Raw genomic sequence first — 22511 nt, 5'->3', positions numbered from 1 at the left:
ACACCCGAAATGAATGACTGCCTGACTTATAATCAGATACAGAAACACACTGGTTCAAATCCAAATTGAATCCCAATATTTGAAAACATTTTCTTTTGAGTATAAGTACTTTAAACAATAGCTAATAAGTTTTGAATTCTCTTATGATTTCTGCAGATACAAATATATAATACATTTGTAATAAATATTGGCTGTATGAAATATGTTGAGACACTGAAGTAGATTGTAGTACCATCTCTGATATAATTTGTAAAATCATGGGAGAGCTCTTGCTTTCTTTTATTAAATTAAGTATTTATAGTTGAAAACTATTACATTTGTCCTGTTTCGTCCCCTATTGACTCCTTCTAACCTACCCCCACCCCAGGCCTTCACCACCCCATTGTCTGTGTCCATGGATTATGCATATATACTTCAAGTTCTTTGGTTAATCACTTCCTGCCCACCCAACCTCCCCCATCTTCCCTCTGAGATTCCTCAGTCTGTTCTATGCTTCTATGTCTCTTGGTCCATTTTGTTCATCAGTTTATTTTGTTCATTACATTCTACATATAAGTGAGAGCGTGTGACACTTGTCTTTCTCTGACTGGCTTATTTCGCTTAGCATAATTCAGCTTTTTATATCCACTCATCTTCTGATGGGCACTTGGGCTGTTTCCAGATCTTAGCTATGGCGAATTGTCCTGCTATGAACATAGGGGTGCATACATTCTTTCTGATTGGTGTTTCTGGTTTGTTAGGATATATCCCAAGAAGAGGGATCACTGAGTCACATGGCAGTACAATATTTAACTTTTTGAGGAAACTCCGTACTGTTTTCCATAATGGCTGCACAAGTCTGCCTGTCCACCAGCACTGTACTCGGATTCCCGTTACTCCATATCCTCGCCAGGACTTGTCATCTGTTGATTTGTTGATGGTAGCCATTCTGAGTGGTGTGAGGTGATATCTCATTGTCATTTTAATTTGTATCTCTCTGATGATCAGTGACGTTGAGCATTTTTTCAAATGTCTCTTGGCCATCTGTAGGTCCACTTTGGAGAAGTGTCTATTTGGGGTTTTTGCCCATTTTTTTTCATTAGATTGTTTGTCTTACTTTTGTTAAGTTGTATGAGGTTTTTATAAATTTTGGATATTAATCCTTTATCAGATGCATCATTGCCAACTATGTTCTCCCATGCATTGGGCTCCCTTTTCATTTTGTTGATGGTTTCTTTTGCTGTGCAGAAGCTTTTTATTTTTATATTGTCCCATTTGTATATTTTCATCATAGTTTCCTTTTCCCCAGGAGATGTAAAAATATTGTAAATATTGCTGCTAGAGATGTTTGAGATTTTGATGCCTATGGTTTCTTCTAGGATTTTTATGGTTTCACAACTTACATTTAAGTCTTTTATCCATTTTGAGTTTATTCTTGTGTATGGTATAAGTTGGTGGTCTACTTTCATTTTTTTTCATATATCTGCCCAATTTTCCCAACACCATTTATTGAAGAAACTGTGTTGACTCCATCGTAGGTTCTTGCCTTCTTTGTCAAACATTATTTGGGTGTAATGTCTTGGGTCAATTTTTGGAGATTCTATTCTGTCCCATTGATCTATTCTTGTGCCAGTACCAGGCTACTTTGATTATGGTGGCTTTGTAGTCTGTCTTGATATCTGGTATTGTGATTCCTCCAACTTTCTTCTTTCTCAGGATTGCAGTGGGTATTCAGATTCCTTTGGGGGGGGGGGCGCTTTGTTTCCTATAAATTTTTGGAGTATTGCTTCTGTATCTGTGAAATATGCTGTCAGTATTTTAATAGGGATTGCATTTAATATGTAGATTGCTTTAGGTAGTATAGAGAGTCCTTAATTGCAGAAGCAATATTTACTCTTACGTAAATAGTGAATTCAATCAAATATATTAAATTAATTTTCAATGCTGATTCTTTAATTCTCTAGTTGTGTTTGAAAGAATACAGTGATATTCCGGATTATGAGTTGTCATGAATTATCTTCTTTAGTCAAATTTTAACATCTGAACTGAAATCTCATACCTACTGAAATAATCAGTAAATACTCCACTGATGTTGCTTTCTTTATATGGAGATGTGGATACCTGTTCTTAGATTCTGTCAAATTTTGAATTCTTCTGGCTCTTAGAAACAATTGCATTTTTATTCCCTTTCCCAATGAAGCATCAGGTGATTGAATTATAGAGTTTCAAGAAATAGTCTAGTTTTTAGTTTCTCTGATCAGGTAGAGAGGGTGCAGGCGATCATCGATGCTCAGGGCAGGTGTGAGTAAGACGCCTATGCTAATCATGTTCACTGTCGCCACTGTCAGATTTAATGAGTTAATGTCCCTTGTAAAAATAGGAGCACTATGATATAATCTTTTGTAATCATATCCAATGCGGCATATTTACTGCTCAAATTGATAATTTTCAGAGAGAATGGAAGAGAGAAAGACAGAGAGAAACATCGATGTGAGAGAAAAACCTCAATGCGTTGCCTCCTGCACGCATTCTGACCAGGGCTTGTAAAGTTTTTAGAAAGCAATGAGTTTTAGAAACAAAAGTTTTTTTATTTGTCTAGGTAGCTGCGCATGCGCATTTCAGAGCAGGGCCACTGCTGCGCATGCCCATAGCTGCACAGGTCAGGCTGTTCCTTGCCAGACAAGGGAACTTCCGCGCATGTGCCTTTCACCCAAGTTGGTTGCTGCGCATGCGCTTTGCTGTCCGAGTTTGCTGAGAAGAACTGCGCAACAGGCGGCCGTGTTCCTTCCATTTTGATTCTTTCTCGCTGGTTGACATTCAACTGGTAGGTCCACAGAGCAGCCCTCCAGGACTTTAACTATGGGAGAGTGTGAGGAAGAGTCCCAAGGGCTTTGGTGGGGGCGGAACTGCGGGTTCTGTGGCCTCCTAGGAGGAAGGTCCTCGAGGTCAGCTCCTTTCTCCTCTCAGGCAACATGGCCGCCATGGCCCTTGAAGTCCTGGCGTGACATGGATTAGGAAGGTGCTGGGCGGATGAGGGCAGGGGTCAGATAAAGGGTTTGGGAGACGTTATTGCAGGTGTCTGGATCCTGGAGGCACCTGGACCGGCCCACAGAACACAGAATCCACAGTCTTCCTTGGGGCCCTGGGAAAGGGGCCGGGGGTGGGGGATGGTGGACGGGGAGGGGCGAGCGGTAAAGGAAGGGCCTAGAAACGGGAATGCTGAGGGACTGCACCGCTGAGGCCCTGGAATTGCGTCCCGAGGTTTGTAGCGCACCAAGCAGAGTCCCGAGGGGGAAACAGGCACAGCCCTCGGTATCGCATCTAGTCACCTGTGCGTCCTGATAATGCCCACACAGCACAGGCAGCATGGAGGGCCCGGAGCCTCCTGTGTGATCCAGCTGGACTTACTTAAGGGGGCAATGGGCCTAATCACTGGGGGCGGGGCAGAAGCGGTAGTCACTCAAGTGTGGTTTCAAGCAGTGTTTTCCTAAATGCCTTCGTAAAGGGGAAGCCTGTTGTGAAAGCACACGTCGTCTTTTCCCACCTGCTAGAGGTGGTAACAGTCAGCATGGCCATGACCTAAGTGGCTTGGCAAGCCCATCTATTCGGTATAACCGGAAAGCCTGTGCACTTATTTTTAAAGTACTTTCAAAGTTAAAAAAGAAAATAATCATTTTGCCATGGAAGTGATATAGTTACCCCCTTAAGTATGTTAACCAAATGAAAATGTTCTGCTTCCAGTTTGAAATATGAGTCGGCATGTAACATCAAGAGACGGATGGAATACAATACTAGTAGAAGAGGAAGAGTCCGACCAGCCAGTTGGACCCGTGGTTGTGAGTGCTTTGATATTTGAACTGTCTATTACCAGAAATGTATTTTCCTGTTTTGTTGAATGCCTCTAGGTACAGTGTTAAAAGTTTCCGAGCTGATAAGGGAGTAATATTGGCCCAGGTGGGTTCCTTAGGAAGGAAATCTTGATCCAGGCGGTTTGCACTCCAGAATTGCCAGTGGAAGTACCCACTATGGCTCTTTTCTCGTGCTTATTAACAAAGACTGCCCACATCCATCCCAGGAGAGTTTAAAAGAGCTTCAGCTTTGGATATCCGTGTGGGCAGCTCCTCTCGAAGGAACCAGGCAGAGGGAAGAGAAACATCACTAAGAATAAATATATCAGGTCTAAAATGCCTTTATTCTTATTGGTGATTATATGTGGGTATATTATGTATATTTTGATGATTGTCATCTATTAACAACAAAACCTTTCATTTACCCACACACACACCCCTAGGAAAAGCAGCCCAGTGATGAACAACATCAACAAGAGGAATCACCCACTGAGAATCAGGATGTTACACCTGATGCAGAGAAAGCAGATGCAGGAGCACCTGAGGCTCAAGGTGAAGGGGAAGGGAAGAAAACTGCCTGTGGAAGGCAGGGGGTCTATCTGTCCATCATGTATTGTGCACACCATAGCGGTTGGAAAGTACGTATATTAAAGCTACGCAGCCCGCTGGTGTGTTCAGTGTCTGAGCATTAACCTATGAACCAGTACCGTGGTCGACAAACTGCGGCTCACGAGCCACATGCGGCTCTTTGGCCCCTTGAGTGTGGCTCTTCCACAAAATACCATGGCCTGGGCAAGTCTATTTTGAAGAAGTGGTGTTAGAAGAATTTTATGTTTAAAAAATTTGGCTCTCAAAAGAAATTTCAATCGTTGTACTGTTGATATTTGGCTCTGTTGACTAATGAATTTGCCGACCACTGAACCAGGAGGACATGGTTGAATTCCCGGTCAGGGTATATGCCCAGTTTGCAGGCTCCATCCTCAGTGTGGGGCATTCAGGAAGTAGCAGATCAATGATTCTCCCTCATTATTGTTTCTATGTCTCTCCTTTCCACTTTGAAGTCAGTTCAAATACATCTATATATATAAAAACCTAAGTGACCTTTACAATGGAATGACCGGAACAACTTGTCACTATGACGTGAACGGACCACCAAGGGGCAGACACTCAGCACAGGAGATTCCCCCAACCCGCAGGCCCCCATAGCCCATGGAGCCTACTGGCCAAATCCTTGTCCCTACCCCTGGCTGGCAGGTCCCAGTCACCCAATCAGAGCCACACCTTGGGCTGGGACAGTGAACTGGGGGTAGTTGGCAGCAGACACAGATGTTGAGGGAAGTGGGGAGGGAACCACATAGTGGCAGCATGCAGGCAGCGGGGGCAGGAGGAGGCCGGGAGGCAGAGATCCTGATTGGCCCTGATCGCCGGCCAGGTCTTTGGTCTCCTCCCATTCACAAATTTGGTGCACCAGGTGTCTTGTTTAATTTTAAAATACAGTGCAAAAATTTCCTGGAAATTGGCTGAAAATTTTAAGATTGTATCATTTACAGCTGTGCACCCTCTTTCACTATGAGTTTTCTCTTCATCCTCGGGATGTATGTTGTGTTCTTGAAAGCACAGTCCTTTCTAAACAAGAGATAACTGTATAGTTTTGACTACAAAAATATGTGTATTGATTTTCTATTTAAATTGGTTATTCATAGAACATTGTGCGTCTTCTCAGTCATTGTCTCCCAAGAATAAGCAATGTTTATAGCAGGCACAGAGAGCCAAGTCAGTCCATCGTAGAACACCTGAAACCAAACCTATTTATATAAAATGGTAGCCCCATTTTATAAGTGAGAAAACTGAGGCTGGGCACTTGACTCATTCAGACATGAGTTATACTTTCTTCCAAGGTGTGTGTTCTTGCTACCACCTATGTTGGTGTCTGAAAAGTGCATGGTATTGTATAAAATGCTGAAATACTCAAGGGTGTCTGAACTGTAAGGTATCTCAGTACTGACCCAGGAATTGATGCAGTTCAGTGGAGCAGGTTAAAACCTCAGAAAGAAGCACACTGGAAGATGGCCACGCTTTCCTTTCAGTGATGTTTTCATATGGTATATTTCATAAAGGCTGAATTATTTTAAATACTGGCAAGCAGGTCATTATATGTGTATGGTTTTTACATGACCTTAAAAAGTGGTTTTTGCCCTACCTGATTTAGCTCGGAGGATAGACCATGAACCTGCTGACTAAAGGGTCCCGGGTTTGATACTTTTCAAAGGCACATGCCCAGGTTGCGGGCTTGATACCCAGTAGGGGGCATGCAGGAGGCAGCTGATCAATTATTCTTTCTCATGATTGAAGGTTATATCTCTTTCTCCATCTTCCTCTTTGAAATCAATATAAATATATTTTAAAAACTTTAGAAAAGTGGTTCTCTTAAGATTAGGCAAATGAGAATTATCTTCAAATTATTATGAAACTGAAATTATTCCTTTTGACTATATATCATTGTCATCAAACACTGGTATTGACTTGTTTACATAATTCAGGCTATGGATTATTTTAGCTATTAAACTTTAAGAGGTTTCCATGATAAGCCTGACAATAAAGGCCATCAATTTATTTCCATCCTACTTCCTTTATTCTCACTGTAAGACAGAAATGTTGCTGTTTATCACTAACTAGAGGCCTGGTGCACTAAATTTGTGCACAGGTAGGGTCCCTAGGCCTGGCCGGCAATCATGGCTGATTGAGACCTTCCAGCTGCTGGCCAGGGCCTGCCTTCTCTGGCTGCCAGCTGCTGGCCAGAGCTTGCCTTCATTGTGCACCATCCTCTGGTGGTCAGTGCATGTTATAGCGAGCTAATGAACTCCTGGTCTCCTGATGTTACTGTTGCTACTTTCTACTGGATGACACTCCTTTATGGAAAGTTATATATAGGAGTGCTGGCGAGGATGTGGAGAAAAGGGAACCCTACTACACTGCTGATGGGAATGCAGACTTGTGCAGCCATTATGGAAAACAGGATGGAGTTTCCTCAAAAAATTAAATATGGAAATGCCATTTGTCCCAGTGATGCCACTTGAGGAATGTATCCTAGGAAACCCAAACCACCAATCTGAAAGAAGGTATACACCACTATGCTCATAGCAGCACAATTCACAATAGCTAAGATCTGGAAATAGCCCATGTGCCCATCAGTAGATGAGTAGAAAAAATAGCTGTGGAACATTTATACCATGGGATACTATGCAGCAATAAAAAAGAAGACTCTTTTACACTTTGAGATAGCATGGAGAGACCTGGAGAGTATCATGCTAAGTGAAATAAGTCAGAGAAAGACAAATATCATATGATCGCACTAATATGTGGAATCTAAGAAACAAAATAAACTGATGAACAGAGTGGGTCCAGAAACATGGAAGCATGGAACAGAGTGCGGATTCTCAGAAGGAAGGTGGGAAAGGATGGGTTGGGTGGGAAGTAATCAACCAAAGACCTCATAGGCGTATACGCGTAACTCATGGAAACAGACAAAAGGGTGCTGCAGGCCTGGGACAGGGGGTCCAGCTTGGGAGCGGACTGGAGGGGATCAATGGGGGGAAAAGTGGGGACATATGTAATACTTTCAACAATAAAGAATTATTTTTTTTAAAAAAGAAACTTACATATAGGGCCTCTGCACCTACACATAGCTAATTATTTTAACATAAGTTTCAGGTTTTTCCAATAGGGAATGGGTATCATTATTAAGATTTGTCCTAAGTCCACATATGTACACACTCCTTCAGAAAATTTTATATTTCAATATACGATTCAATATTATTTCATATTGACTTCAGGTTTACATCATGGAAGTGGCACAATCATATGGTACTTTACAAAGTGTTCCCACCAATATTTCCAGAACCAAACTGTCACCATACGTAGTTATCACAATGGTATTGGCTGAATTTCCTATGTTGTACTTTACAACACTAAGACTATTTTGTAAATATAAATTTGTACTTCTTAAATCCTTCACCTTTTTAAAAAATTCTTTATTGTTTACAGTATTACAGAAGTCTCCTTTTTTCCCCATTGACTTCTCCTCGGCCGCCCTCACCCCCAGCACAAGCCCGCACCCCCTACAGTATGCTCATATGCATGCACACAAGTCCTTTGTTTCATCTCCTGCCCCATGACCCCCCGCCTTCCCTCAAAGGTTGGACAGTCTGTTCAGTGCTACTTTGACTTTGGTTCTATTTGTGTTCATCAGTTTATGTTGCTCATAATATTCCCCAAATGAGTGAGATCATGTGATACTTAATCTTTCTCTGACTGGCTTATTTTGCTTAGCATAATGCTCTCCAGTTCCATCCATGCTATTTCAAATGGTAAGAATTCCTTCTTTTTTAGAGCAGCATAGTATTCCATTGTGTAGAGGTACCACTCTTTTTTAATCCTCTCAACTGCTGATGGGCACGTAGGCTGATTCCAAATCTTAGCTATTGTAAATTGTGCTGCTATGAACATAGGGGTGCATGCATCCTTTCAGATTGGTATTTCTGTTTTCTTGGTATATATTCCTAGAAGTGGGATAACTGGGTCAAATGGAAGTTCCATTTTTTATTTTTTGAGAAAATGCCATATTGTTTTCCAGAGTAGGTGCACCAGTATGCATTCCCAACAGCAGTGCAAGAGGGTTCCTTTTCCTCCAAATCCTCGCCATCACTTGTAGTTTGTTGACTTTGAGCATGTTTTCATATGTCTTTTGGCCTTCTGTTTGTCCACTTTCGAAAAGTGTCAAAAGAATCATTTGCACATTTTTATTGGATTGTTTATCTTCCTTTTGTTAAGTTGTATGAGCTCCCTGTAAATTTTGGAGATTAAACCCTTATCAGAGATAACATTGGTAAATATGTTCTCCCATGCGATGGGACTTGTTGTTTACTGGATAGTTTCTTTTGCTGTACAGAAGTTTTTGTTTTGATTTAGTCCCATTTTTTTTTTCTCCTTAGTCTCCATTTCCCTAGGAGCTGTATTGGTAAAGATATTGCTACGACAAATGTGTGATATTTTGCTGCCTTTAACTTCTTCACAGATTGTTATGGTTTCCTGTCTTGTATTTAATCCTATATCCATTTTGAGTTTAGTTTTGTGTATGGTGTAAGTTGGTGGTCTAATTTCATTTTTTTGCATGTATCTGTACAAATTTCCCAACATCATTTATTGAAGAGACTGTCTTGACTCCATTGTATGCTCTTGCCTCCTTTGTCAAATATTAATTGAGCATAATGGCTTGGGTTTATTTCTGAGTTCTCTGTTCTGTTCCATTGGTCTATAAGTCTGCTCTTGTGCCAGTACCAGGCAGTTTTGAGAACAATGGCTTTGTAATATAGCTTGATACCTGATATTATGACCCCTCCAACTTAGTTCTTCTTTCTCAAGATTGCTGCAGCTATTCGGGGTCTTCTTTTTATTCCAGGTGAATTTTTGGAGAGTTTGTTCTAGCCCTTTGAATTGTGCCGTTGGTATTTTAATGGGGATTGCATTGAATCTCTAGGTTGCTTTTGGTAGTATAGACATTTTAATGATGTTGACTCAACCAATCCATGAACACATTATATTCTTCCATTTATATATGTCTTCCTCTCTTTTTTCAATGTCCTGTAATTTTCTGAGCACAGGTCCTTTACCTCCTTGGTTAAATTTATTCCTAGGTATCTTAATTTTTTGTTGTTACAATGGTAAATTGGATTGTTGTTTTAGTTTCTCTATCTGTGAGTTCATTATCCTATATAATAGCAGCCTAATATGCAAATCGACCAAACAGCAGAAGGAACTGTGGAACTACTGGTGGCTATGAAATGCACTGACCACCAGGGGGAAGATGCTCAACACCAGAGCTCCCCCCAACCTGCAGTCCCCAGGCCAGCCAAGGTGGGTTCTAGTGGGGAGGCCCCCCCGATCACCCTGCCGGTCACTGCCTGATTGCTCTACCTCCGCTGGTCACCACCCCCTGCGGGGCAATCACGGAGCAGTGCTGTCCGGTGAGTGGGCCGGCGCTGACCCCCAAATGCCCCGACAGCCGCCCCCAAGGCAGGTGTCAGTGGGGGTCCCCCGAATGCCCTGCCAGTCATACCAGAGATCAGCCCTGATCACCGGCCAGGCCTAGGGACCCTACCCGTGCAGTAATTTTGTGCACCGGGCCTCTAGTTGGTGTATAAGAAAAGCAAAGTTTTCTGGGTGTTAATTTTGTATCCTGCTACATTGCCAAATTCATGTATTAATTGTAGTAGTTTTTGATGGAGTCTTTAGGGTTTTCTATGTACAATATCATGTCATCTACGAATAAGGACAGTTTTACTTCTTCTGTTCTAATTTGGATGCCTTTTATTTCTTCTTCCTGTGTGATCACTGTGAGTAGCACTTCCAGTACTATGTCAAACAGGAGTGGTGAATGTGAGCATCCCTGTCTTTTTCCTCTTCTTAGGGGACATGGTTTTAGTTTTTGCCCAATGAGTATGATGTTGGCTTTAGATTTGTCATATAAGGCTTTTATTATGTTGAGGTGTGATCCCTCTGTTCCCACTTTGCTGAGAGTTTTTATCAGGAAAGGGTGTTGGATTTTGTCAAATGCTTTTTCTGCATCAATTGATATGACTGTGGTTTTTGTCTCTCAATTTGTGTATGTGACATACCACGTTTATTGATATTGTACCAACCTTGCATCCCTGGAATAAATCCCACTTGGTCATGGTGTATGATCTTCCTAATGTAATGCTGTATCTGATTTGCTGGAATTTTATTGAGGATTTTAGCATCTATGTTCATCACGTATATTGGCCTGTCATTTTCTTTCATGTAGTGTCTTTATCTGATTTTGGGATTGGGGTAATACTGACTTCAAAGGAAGAGCTTGGAAGTGTGCCTTCCTCTTGAATTTATTGGAATAGTCTGAATGATAGGTTTTAGTTCTTCTTTGAATGTTGTAAAACTACCCTGTGAAGCCATCTGACCCAGGACTTTTGTTTGCTGGAAGTTTTTTTTGTTGTTGTTTGTTTGTTTGTTTTTTACTGTTTCAATTTCATCAGTAGTTATAGGCCTATGCATATTTTTTAATCTTCCTCATTGAGTTTAGGAAGCTTGTATTTTTCTAGGAATATGTCCATTTCATAAAGGTTGTCTAGTTTGTTGGAGTAGAGTTGTTCATAACATTTTTTACACTCCTTGGTATGTCTGTGGGGTCAGTTGTTACTTCAACTCTTTCATATCTGATTTTGTTTATTTGGGTCCTCTCTCTTTGTTCCTTGTTGAGCCTGGCTAGATGTTCATCAATCTTGTTTATCCTTTCAGCAAACCAGCTCTTGGTTTCATTGATCTTTCGTATTTTTTTTCTCTATGTTATTTATTGCTGCCCTAATCTTTATTATTTCTTTCCTTTTGCTTACTCTGGGCTTCTCTTGTTGCTCTCTCTCTAATTCCTTACGTTGTAGGTTTAGGTCATTTAATACCATTTTTTGTTGTTCTTTGAGGTAGGCCTGTAGAGCTATGAACTTCCCTCTCAGGACTGCTTTCACTGTGTCCCATAGATTTTTGATTCTTTGTTTTCATTGTCATTTGTTTTCAGGATGTTTTTAATTTCTTCTTTGAGCTCCTTGATAACCCAATCATTGTTTAATAGCATGTTATTCATCCTCCAAATGTTTGAATTTTTTTATTACTATTATTTTAGTTTATTTTTAATATTATGTCATTCTGATCTGAGAAGATGCTTGATATGATTTCAGTCTTCTTGAATTTGGAGAGACTTTTCTTGTGACCCAATATGTGGTCTATCTTTGAAAATGTCCCATGTACACTTGAGAAGAATGTATATTCCATAGCTTTGGGCTAAAATATTCTAAAGATGTCAGTTAAGTCCATCTGATCTAGTGAGTCATTTTGAATGGCTCTTTTTTTCTGATTTTTTGCCAGAACTTTTAACCAGTGGGATCTGTGGGGTATTAAAGTTCCCTACTATGAATGTATTGTTGTCAATCTCTCCCTTGATATCTTCCAGAAGTGTTCTTTCTTTTTTTTTTGTATTTGGGTGCACATGTATTGGGTGTGTATGTGTTTACTAGAGTTATATATTCTTTTGTATTGATCCTTTAGTATTATGAAGTGGCCTTCCTTATGTCTTGTTATGGCCTTCACTTTGATGTCTATTTTGTCCAATATAAGTATTGCTACCCCAGCTTTTTTTTTTCATTTCCATTTGCCTGAAAGATATTTTTCCATCCCTTCACTGTCAGTCTATGTGTGTCCCTTGATCTGAGGTGGGTCTCCTGCAGACAGCATATATATGGGTCATGTTTTCTTATCCTCTCAGCCACTCAGTGTCTTTTGACTGGAGCATTCAGTCCATTTATATTCAAGGTTATTATTGATAGGTACTCGTTTGTAGCCATTTTTATTTTTTGTGCCTGTGTCCCTTCTTCCCTTTTTATTTCTTCTTTTTACCACAGTCTCTTTAGCATTTCTTGCATTGCTGGCTTTGTAATGATAAACTCCCTTAGGCTTTTTTTTCTTTGTCTGTGAAGCTCCTGATTTCCCCTTCAATTTTGAATGATAGCCTTGCTGGATACAGTAATCTTGGACCCAGTCCCCTGCCCTGCATCACGTAGTGTACTTCTTCCATTCCTTTCTAGCTTGATGTGGTTCTGTTGAGAAATCATGTGATAATCTAATGGGAGATCCCTTGAAAGTAACTCTCTTTCTCTTTCAGCCTTTAAGATTCTCTCTTTGTGATTAATGTTTGCCATCATAATTACAATATGTCTTGGTGTGGGTATTTTGGGGTTTATCTTGATTGCGACTCTCTGTGCTTTTGTGACTTTCTTCTTCACCCAAATCAGGGACATTTTCTGACATTATTTCTTCAAGTAGGTTTTCTAACCCTTGCTCTTCTTGTCGTTCTGGCACCCCCATTATAAATATGTTGCTTCGTTTCATGTTGTCCCAAAGCTCCCTTAGGCGATTCTCCTGCCTTTTAATTTTTTTCTCCAGTTGCAGTTCAGATTGGATGTGTTTTCCTGCCCTATCTTCTAATTCACTAATTTTGTCCTCCGCTTCTTATAGTCTGCTTTGAATTCTTCCATAGTGTTTTGTTATTGTATCTGTATTACTCTTTATTTCCTCTCGATTCTTAGATAAGTTGCTGGTTTTCTCATCCATCCTGTTTATGAACTGAATGACCCATATTCTGCATTCTTCTTCTGACAAATTGCATGCCTCTATTTCATTTAATTCCTTTTTTGGCCATTCCTCCTTTTCTTTCCTTTGGGGGTTATTTTTTCTTCTCCCCATTTTTGCTCTCACCTAAGGATCTATGCATTGAGTCACACTGGGCCTGTGACTGCAGCAGCAGGCTTGGTGGGGGGGCACACGGTCACCAGGCTCAGGGTCAATGCGTCAGTCTTGGTGGTGATTCGCATGGTCGTGGTACCTGGGGATACTGCATGAGGCACTCAGTGTTGTTGCACAGGGCTTGGCTGCTCATGCTCAGTTGTGGCACCTGGCGTTGCTCCTTGGGCTTGGTGGTGGCTAGCACGGTCGTGGTGCCTGAGGTTACTGTGTAGACCTTGGCTCCCGGAGTTACTCCATAAGGGTTTGCTGTTTGTGCGAAGACCGGGCACCTGGTGTTGCTGCGTAAGGCTTGGCTGTTCGCACAATCACAGCACCCAGGGTCGCTGCACAAGGCTTGGCTGTTTGCGTGCAGTCGCCACGCTCTGGGGCCAAAATTTCTGGCCAATGGGAGGGTAGCGCCCTCTGGAACTCACAGGAGCCTGTGGCCGGGGAGGCTGGCGTCTCTGTGTTCGCTGGTCTGCAGCTAAGGCAGCAGGTCCCTGGCCAGAGTGGCTAATAGGTCCCATAGGGTGTACGAGGGCACCCTGGGTGGAGGTGAGGCTGGGCTCCCACACACAGCAATTCTCCCCTTCAAGATCGCACGCCTCTATGGCACAGCCACCCCCGATACACTAGATTACAGGCTTTTTTTTTTCCATGTAACTGAAGTAATGAATATTACCATTTCCTAATTTATATGTGATGTTTACTGCTGAAATTGTTGACTTTCTTTTTAAGGGACTGACCTGGAAGCTGATACCCAAGAACTGGTGCAACCAGTGACTAGGGGCGAAAGTGGAGATAATCCTGAAGTCAACGGGCATTCTTGTGCAAATCCAGAGCCGATTGAAATGCTGGAATCAGGTATATTACTAATTAAGAATGCAATTTATGTGTTTTCTGATTTCCACAATATTATACCTTCAATAACCAGAAATAACAAACATATTATTACATGAGTAGACTCACATATAATGATACTTTGAACATAAGCTCCGATCCCCAAATAAATGACTGCCTGACTTATAATCAGTTAGAGAAACACACTGGTTCAAAGCCAAATTGAATTATAAAATATGAAAATATTTTCTTTCTTCTGAGTACAAGTACTTGAAACAACAGCTAATAAATCTAGGATTCTCTTATGATTTCTGCAGATAATGCATTTAAAATAAATATCAGCTGTATGAAATATACTGAGACACTGAAGTAGATTGTACTACCAGCTTTAATATAATTTGTAAAATTATAGGAGAGTTCTTAATTTCAAAACCGATATATGCTCTTTCATAGTGAATTCAAATAAAATATATTAATTTTCAATGATGATCCTTGGATTCTCTAGTTCAGTGGTCGGCAAAGTCATTAGTCAACAGAGCCAAATATCAACAGTACAACGATTGAAATTTCTTTTGAGAGCCAACTTTTTTAAACTTAAACTACTTCTAAAGCCACTTCTTCAAAATAGACTCGCTCAGGCCGTGGTATTTTGTGGAAGAGCCACACTCAAGAGGCCAAAGAGCCTCATGTGGCTCGTGAGCCGCGGTTTGCCGACCACTGCTCTAGTTTTTTTGGAAAGAATACAAAGATACTTTAATTTTATGACTTACTTGTCATAAATTATCTTCTTGAGTCACATTTAAACACCTGACCTGAAATCGCATAACTACAAAAATAATGAGTAATCACTCCACTGATGTTTCTTTTACTGTGTGTAGACATGGATACCTATTCTTAGATTCGGTCAAATTTTGAATTTTTCTGGTGCTAATAAACAATTGCATTTTAGTCCTTTCCCCAATGAAGCATCAAGTGATTGAATTATGAAGTACCAAGAAATAGTCCAGTTTTTAGTTTCTCTGATCAGGTAGAGAGGGTGCAGGCGATCACTGATGCTCAAGACAGAGGTGAGTAAGACACCTATGCTAAGCATGCTCACTATCACCACTGTCAAATTTAATGGGTTCGTGTTCCTTATAGAAATATGGGTTCTATTTGATAACGTTTTGTGATCATTTCAGATATGGCATATTTAGCACTCAAATTGGTAAATTTTTTAAGGGCCTCTCCTGGAAGCTGATCTCCAGGAAATGACTCAGCCAAAGAATGAGTGTGAGGACACAGATGGGCTTGAAGTACAGGGGGAGATGTTACTAAATCTAGAGCACATTTACATGCCAGAAACTGATATGTTATTTATTAAGAATGTAATTCATGCATTTTCCAGGGTGACCACTAATAATTACAAGAACTTCTAAATTTAAAGGAAGCACTTGATTTTCAGGGAAGGAAATTACCCTGAGTTAGTCTTCTGAACTATTTACTCTATATAGCTGAACCATTTAATTAGACTATTTGCAATAAGAGAGAGTTTTTAGATTACTTCCAGGAGCCTATTAAATGTGGCTGAAATGGGACCAGGGAAATATCATGGAGTTTAAAGACAAGCTTTACTAAACAGATAATAAATTACATGACCATCCAAAAATAAACATAAGGAGAAAGTAACAGAGAAATTAAACTAAAGAGAAAAGATATGGTAAGTAATATGAGTATAAACCTTAAGGAAAATGAAAACTAATACAATTAATTAATAAATAAAGATGGCTCTTAGGAAAGATAATTAAGAAGAGATTCCATTAGTTACATAATCTTGAGGAAAATGAAAGAAGCCTAAGTGTACCCAATAAGGAACATGAACAGCAATCCAACAGATATTGAGTGTTTTATATAATTGAAAGTAAAGTTATTCTTGAACTCTAAATTACTATTTTCAAAATATGGATGGAATGGTTCATAGACCAGGAAAACGTATGTTATCTAATATAATGCACTAGCACCTGAATATCTAAAAATAGAAAATACCATGGGAATATTTCAGAAATTAGTTCAGATTGTCCCTCATAAGCTCTTACTTTTAATTAATGACATGGTAATATATACATTAAAGTTGATGAGAACATATCTGAAGCATTCTCAGCACAAAAAATAAAACTTAACTAGGCAAGTTGAGGGATGAGTTAATGACATGCATTTACCTTAATAATCATACCACAATGCATACATATAGCAAATCACCATATTTTACTCTTTCAATATATACAATAGTTTTTTTAACTATTCCTCTATAAAGTATTTAGAAAGCAATGAATGTTAGAAAACAAAGTTTTTTTACTTGTCTAGGTATCTTTCTCATTCTCTCATTCTCCCTTCCCCTCTGCTTCCTCCTCCCTCCATTCATTCATTCTTTACGCGCGTGTGTGTCTGTGTGTGTGTGTGTGTGTGTGTGTGTGTGTGTGTGTGTGTGTGTTTTCCTTATGGTTGCTTTTCTGTCTTACTGTAAGGCATTCTATAAATAAGCTTCACATTTTGGTATAAAAAATGATGTTACGGACTTAAAATTCGTGTGATTGTAAAAGTGATTACACAAATTGAAACTCATACAGTGTGAGAATGGCATTACTTAAAATTACACTAGGACTACAGATGGAATTGGGGATACGTGGTTACCCTATTTAAACAATTGCATAAAAGGGCTAAAGGAGCCCAAGAAACATTTTTGCTTTTCTGCACCTTCAGGAGGAAACAAAGGCAGTACGGGCCTTTCTGTTTACTTCACATACATAGGCAGGAACAAATGTGACAATTCTGTTTTCGCTATCTTATATTCAGCATAGTATTTCAAATCGAAGCATTTCTTGTAAATTTCTTTTGTTTCTTAGGGGTTTTCTGTTGGATCGTGTTCAGATTTTTTAAAAAGTTTACACATTTTTTGCTTATTATTTAAAACTACCCCTTTAATAGGTTCAATTCATTTCCTGTGCTTGAACTGGAACAGTCTTTTTGTTTCTGAGTACCATGAGAAAGAGTGGTGTGTTTAATCAATATTGGTAAAATGTATGCATGAAATTTTGTCTTATAAAACCTAAACTTTGTCCTTTGTGTACCTTTAATGTCATCTAAATCTAATGAGACTAAGGAATGTTCCCACCAGTTCTGTTTCCTTGCAGGAGAAGGGAAACCACCCGTTTAAAGGAAGCTGATCTGAAGAAACACAGATTAATCTTATGTTGGATACTACACTGTTAAAGTTCTCTCAATAAAGTTTTGCAGCATTATCCTAGGAATCTTGCAAATACTTTGTGCAGTGTATTCTGAAAAACTTGGTACTATTGAAAATTATATCATTTTCTGATGTTGTATACTACAATTGAGCTTTCTTATGCAGATATATTTATGCATTGTTATTTTCTACAGCAACCTTGTTATATATGTCTAGAGGCCTGGTGCACGGAACTTATGAACTCAGGTGTGGGTCCCTCAGCCTGGCCTGCGCCCTCTTGCAGTCGGTTAGCCCTTGGAGGATGTCCAACTGAGATGGCAGTTGGACATCCTTATCGCTACCATGGAGGTGGGAGATGCTCCCGCCACCACCGCTGCACTCGCCGGCTGTGAGTACGGCTTCTGGCTGAGTGACACTACGTTGAGTGTCTTCCCCCTGGTGGTCAGTGTGCATCATAGTGTTTGGTCATTCTGCCGTTTGGTTGATTTGCATATTAGCCTTTTATTATATAGGATTATTATTTCCAAATGGTTATTTCTAGATAGATTCTAAGTTTCACTATGCACAATCCAATCATTTCTGAATGTTAACAAATGTTTTTCTGTGGTTTAAGCAATTATGCTATGTTGGCCGGTTTTGATCATTGGTTAGACTGTGTCAGCCCTCAGACTTATGGGTCTTGGAATCAATTCCCTGTCAAGAGTACTTACCAGATTGCAAGTTCTATCCCCTGCCCTACTCTGGTCATATGTGGAATGTAGTCAATCAATGTGTGTATCTCACATGGCTATTTTTCTACCTCTCTCCATCTCTCTCTATCTCCCTCCCTCCCTCTTTTCCTCCCTCCTCCCTTATTCCCCTTCCACTCTCTCTAAAAAACAATGGAAAGAATATCCTCAGGTGAGAATTTTTTTTAAATATGCCTTTGTTTCCTTCTCTCATTTTATAGCAAAAGATTGAGCCATGCAGTACAATGTTAATAGAATTGGGATTAGTTTGCCAAACTTGTCTTATTCCTGATAGGAAATGGGAAATTTTTAACATTTCACCATGTTCACTGTGGAGTAAAGGAGGTTCCATCCAATACTAGTCTGCTAAGAATTTTAAATTTGAATATATGTTGACCTCCATTAGAAACTTGTGTATTTGTTGAACTGATCATAGGATTGTTCCTTCCATTAATCTGTTAACATGGTGAGTTACATAGATAAGTTCCTTTGGTTAGTTAAATCTTGAATTGCTTCAAGGGAAGGGCGCCTTGTCATGATATTTTATACTTGTGAGTAAGCTCTGTCTTGATACTTTGTTTAGGTTGTTTATGAATGAACACACGAGCGACATTAGCCCATCATTTATTTGATGTACACTAGCTTCATGAAAGGAATTGATATGTAAAAACTCTTCTTCTGTTCCATGAAACACAGTTCTCCACAAGGCTAGGAGAAATGCAGCAATAGGCTTTCCCATGATCAGCTCTATCTGGGAAGCATCTCAGATTTTTAGTATCAGAGCCTACTTACAGGGCAGACACAGAAGGGGATGGTTCAGATGCCCATCACATCCATCTTCGTAGAATGCACATCTTCCCTGCAAGATAGCTCTCTAATGATGCAATCATTCTGAAAGCTACCTGGTCTAGGTTCTATGCTGATATCGAATTACAGACCCAGTAAAGTAAAAATCATGGCACTATGGCCTAGATAATTTCCATCTCTCCTCCATGGTCATGAATGACCTGACCACATCCTCAGTTATGTACTTATACCAATAGCTCCATTTATTCAGATTTTTCATAATGGGAATAATCAGTCATATTTATAGAATATATACTATCCATTCCTACTGCTCTGAGCTGAGTTTCATACATATATCACCTAATTTAATCCTCACAATTAAGTTGGAACAGAGTGTACACAAAACTTGTCATTGAATCCCATTCAAAGCTGATTTGGGGATTCAAGTTCTAAGTTAGAAATCCTTGTTTCTCAATGTAAAGACTTCTAAAAGTGTTGTATACAGGAAAACGGATGTTGTACATGATGACTAGTGATAGGCTGTAAGTGATCTTTGCCTGGCAAGTTGTTGGTCTGATGATTGGGAAGTAGAGTACAGGATGCAATACTGCTGCACATCAAGTTACAGAGAACTGAGCCTAAATCCTAGCACCATTATCTAAGGGTATTGCTAAACCATACACTGACCGAGTGACCACAGATATATTCAGAGAAACATTTACCGTCTGGAGATGTATGCACGGTAACACAAGCAAAAAATTAAGAAAACAGGGGTCAATGTATTTAATTTATGGAAGTGAGCAAATTCCTTGTATGTATGACACAAATCCCAGAATCAGAAGGCAGTGATTTGTCAAAATATACGTGTAAACATGGTATTAAAATATGTTTTCGTCACGGACATGTTTTTGAGACACATTCTCCATGAAGGTCAATCTTAGCGTGTATGTCCACAAAGTTTTTGAAAGCATAAGAATGATTGGGGGTAGGAAAAGCCACACTTCAAGCCCGTTTTTTGTTTTTTTTTCCAGGGCTGAAGTAGTGATTTCAGTGTTTTGTGGCCTTAGCAGGAAAACCTCAATTCCTTTCTCAGGCCCCCAAATGCTCATACCTGCGCATGCGCATTTCACAGCATGGCCACTGCTGCGCATGCCCATAGCTGCACAGTTCAGACTGTTCCTTTCCAGACAAGGGAACTTCCGCGCATGTGCCTTTCAACCAAGTTGGTTGCTGCGCATGCGCTTTGCTGTCCGAGTGCGCTGAGGAGAACTGCGCAACAGGCGACCGTGTTCCTTCCATTTTGATTCTTTCTGGCTGGTTGACATTCAACTGGTAGGTCCACAGAGCAGCCCTCCAGGACTTTAACTATAGGAGAGTGTGAGGAAAAGGCCCAAGGGCTTCGGTGGGGGCGGAGCTGCGGGTTCTGTGGCCTCCTAGGAGGAAGGTCCTCGAGGTCAGCGCCTGTCTCCTCTCAGGCATCATGACCGCCATGGCCCTTGAAGTCCTGGCGTGACCTAGACTAGGAGGGTGCGGGGCGGACGAGGGCAGGGGTCAGATAAAGGGTTTGGGGGACATTATTGCAGGTGTCTGGGTCCTAGAGGCACCTGGACCGGCACACAGAACTCAGAATCCGCAGTCCTCCTTGGGGCCCTGGGTAAGGGGCCAGGGGTGGGGGATGGGGGCGGGATGGAGGGCAGGCAGTATAGAAAGGGCCTAGAAGCGGGAATGCTGAGGGTCTGCACCGCTGAGGCTCTGGAACTGTGTCCCGATGTCTGTAGCGCATCAAGCAGAGTCCCGAGGGGGAAACGGGCACAGCCCTCGGTATCGCATCTAGTCACCTGTGCGTCCTGATAATGCCCAAACAGCTCAGGCAGCATGGAGGGCCCGGAGCCTCCTGTGTGCTCCAGCTGGACTTACTTAAGGGGGCAATGGGCCTAATCACTGGGGGCGGGGCAGAAGCGGGAGTCACTCAAGTGTGGTTTCAAGCAGTGTTTTCCTAAATGCCTTCGTAAAGGGGAAGGCAGTTGTGAAAGCACACGTCGTCTTTTCTCACCTGCTAGAGGTGGTAACAGTCAGCATGGCCATGACCTAAGTGGCTTGGCAAGCCCATCTATTTGGTGTAACCGGAAAGCCTGTGCACTTTCACTTACTCACCCTGGGTCTTATTTTTAACGTGCTTTCAAACTCAAATTAAACTGTAAGTTTTAAAAATATTAGTTTTTGGCTCTTAAATTTTTTCCATTCATCCATAAGGTATCCCAAAAAATGTATACGCACTTTGACAGCTAATATCTGTTAAATGTAAATGACATGTAGTTTAATAAACACTGCCTTTATAATTATTCAAAGTGTGGCTGTACATTTGTGGGGACACCCTGTATGTATCTGGTTTTCTGTAAGACCATGCTGTTTTGATTGCTATGGCTTTGCAGTATGATATCTGACAGGATGATTCCTCCAACTTCTTAAAATTGCTGAGGCTATTCAGAGTCTGTTGTGGTTCCATATAATTCTTTGAAATATTTGTTCTAGAAATGCACCATTGGTGTTCTGATAGGAATTAAGTTGAATCTATAGATTGCTTTGTGCAGTATGGACATTTTAATGATGTTAATTCTTCCTGTCCAGGAACTTGGTTTCATTTACATGTGGAATCTAATGAACAAAGGGAACAAACAAACAAAATAGAAACAGACTCATAGACACAGAAAACAGACTTACAGTTGTCAGAGGGGAGGGTGTTGGGCTTGGTGAGAAAGGTGAAGGGCTTAAACAAACAAAAAAACCCTCAAGGACACAGACAGCTGTGTGGTTATTACAAGACGGAAAAGGGGGTGGGAGAGGTAGACGAAGGCAAATGGGTGGTAAATGGTGACAGAAGGAGACTGGATTTTCGGTGATGAACACAATACAACATGCAAATGATGTATCATAGAATTGTATACATGAAACCTGTATGATTTTATTAACAAATATCACCCCAATCCTTTATAATAAAAAACTAATATGCAAATGATCATCATGTCCTCGTGCTTTCATGCCCTTGTTCCCTCGCACCCTGGTGCCAGCGGACCTGAGGTCACGTGCCCCACCCTGGCTCTGGGGCCAGGGGACCTGAGGCCAGGCCAGGGGGCCTGAGGCCGTGACCAAGCTCCAGCACCTGTGCCTGGGGACCTGAGGCTGTGGCCCCTGCCCTGGCACTGGGTAGAGGGGACCTGAGGCCACGCCCCCTGCCCTAGTGCTGGGCCTGGGGACCTGAGGCTGCACACCCCCCACCCGGCGGGGCTTGATGGGTGACCTGAGGCTGTGCACTCTGCCTGGTGCCAGGCCAGCTGACCTGAGGCTGCACCCTCCCACCCTGCGGGGTTAGACGGGAGCGGGCCAGCCAGGTCTGGGTCTCGTGCGATTTTGAGGTGTGCGCTAGTGGGCTGCGACCTGACTCTGGGTCCCACGGCATGCCCCATACTCTGACAGGATGGAGATTTTCATTTACATTTTACTAATTTTCTTTTATCTCTGACACTTCTATTATAGAGAAAGGGCAAATTGCAATATTAAAACATTTCCTCTAATTAATTCCCTTTTAATGTGCACGAATTTCATGCATCAGGCCACTAGTGATTGCAATTTAAAAATTTTAATAATGATTTGAGAACACCAAAAAATAAGTAAAAAGGGAATTTCAAAAAATAAAATGAAAAATGAAAGCAAACATTTAGCCATGGAGGTGGTCTACTTATCCTC

Source organism: Plecotus auritus (assembly GCF_963455305.1).
Source record: "Plecotus auritus genome assembly, chromosome: X".
Lineage (NCBI taxonomy): Eukaryota > Metazoa > Chordata > Mammalia > Chiroptera > Vespertilionidae > Plecotus > Plecotus auritus.
The sequence above is the reverse complement of the archived record's forward strand: the minus strand, read 5'-3'. Positions refer to the sequence as shown.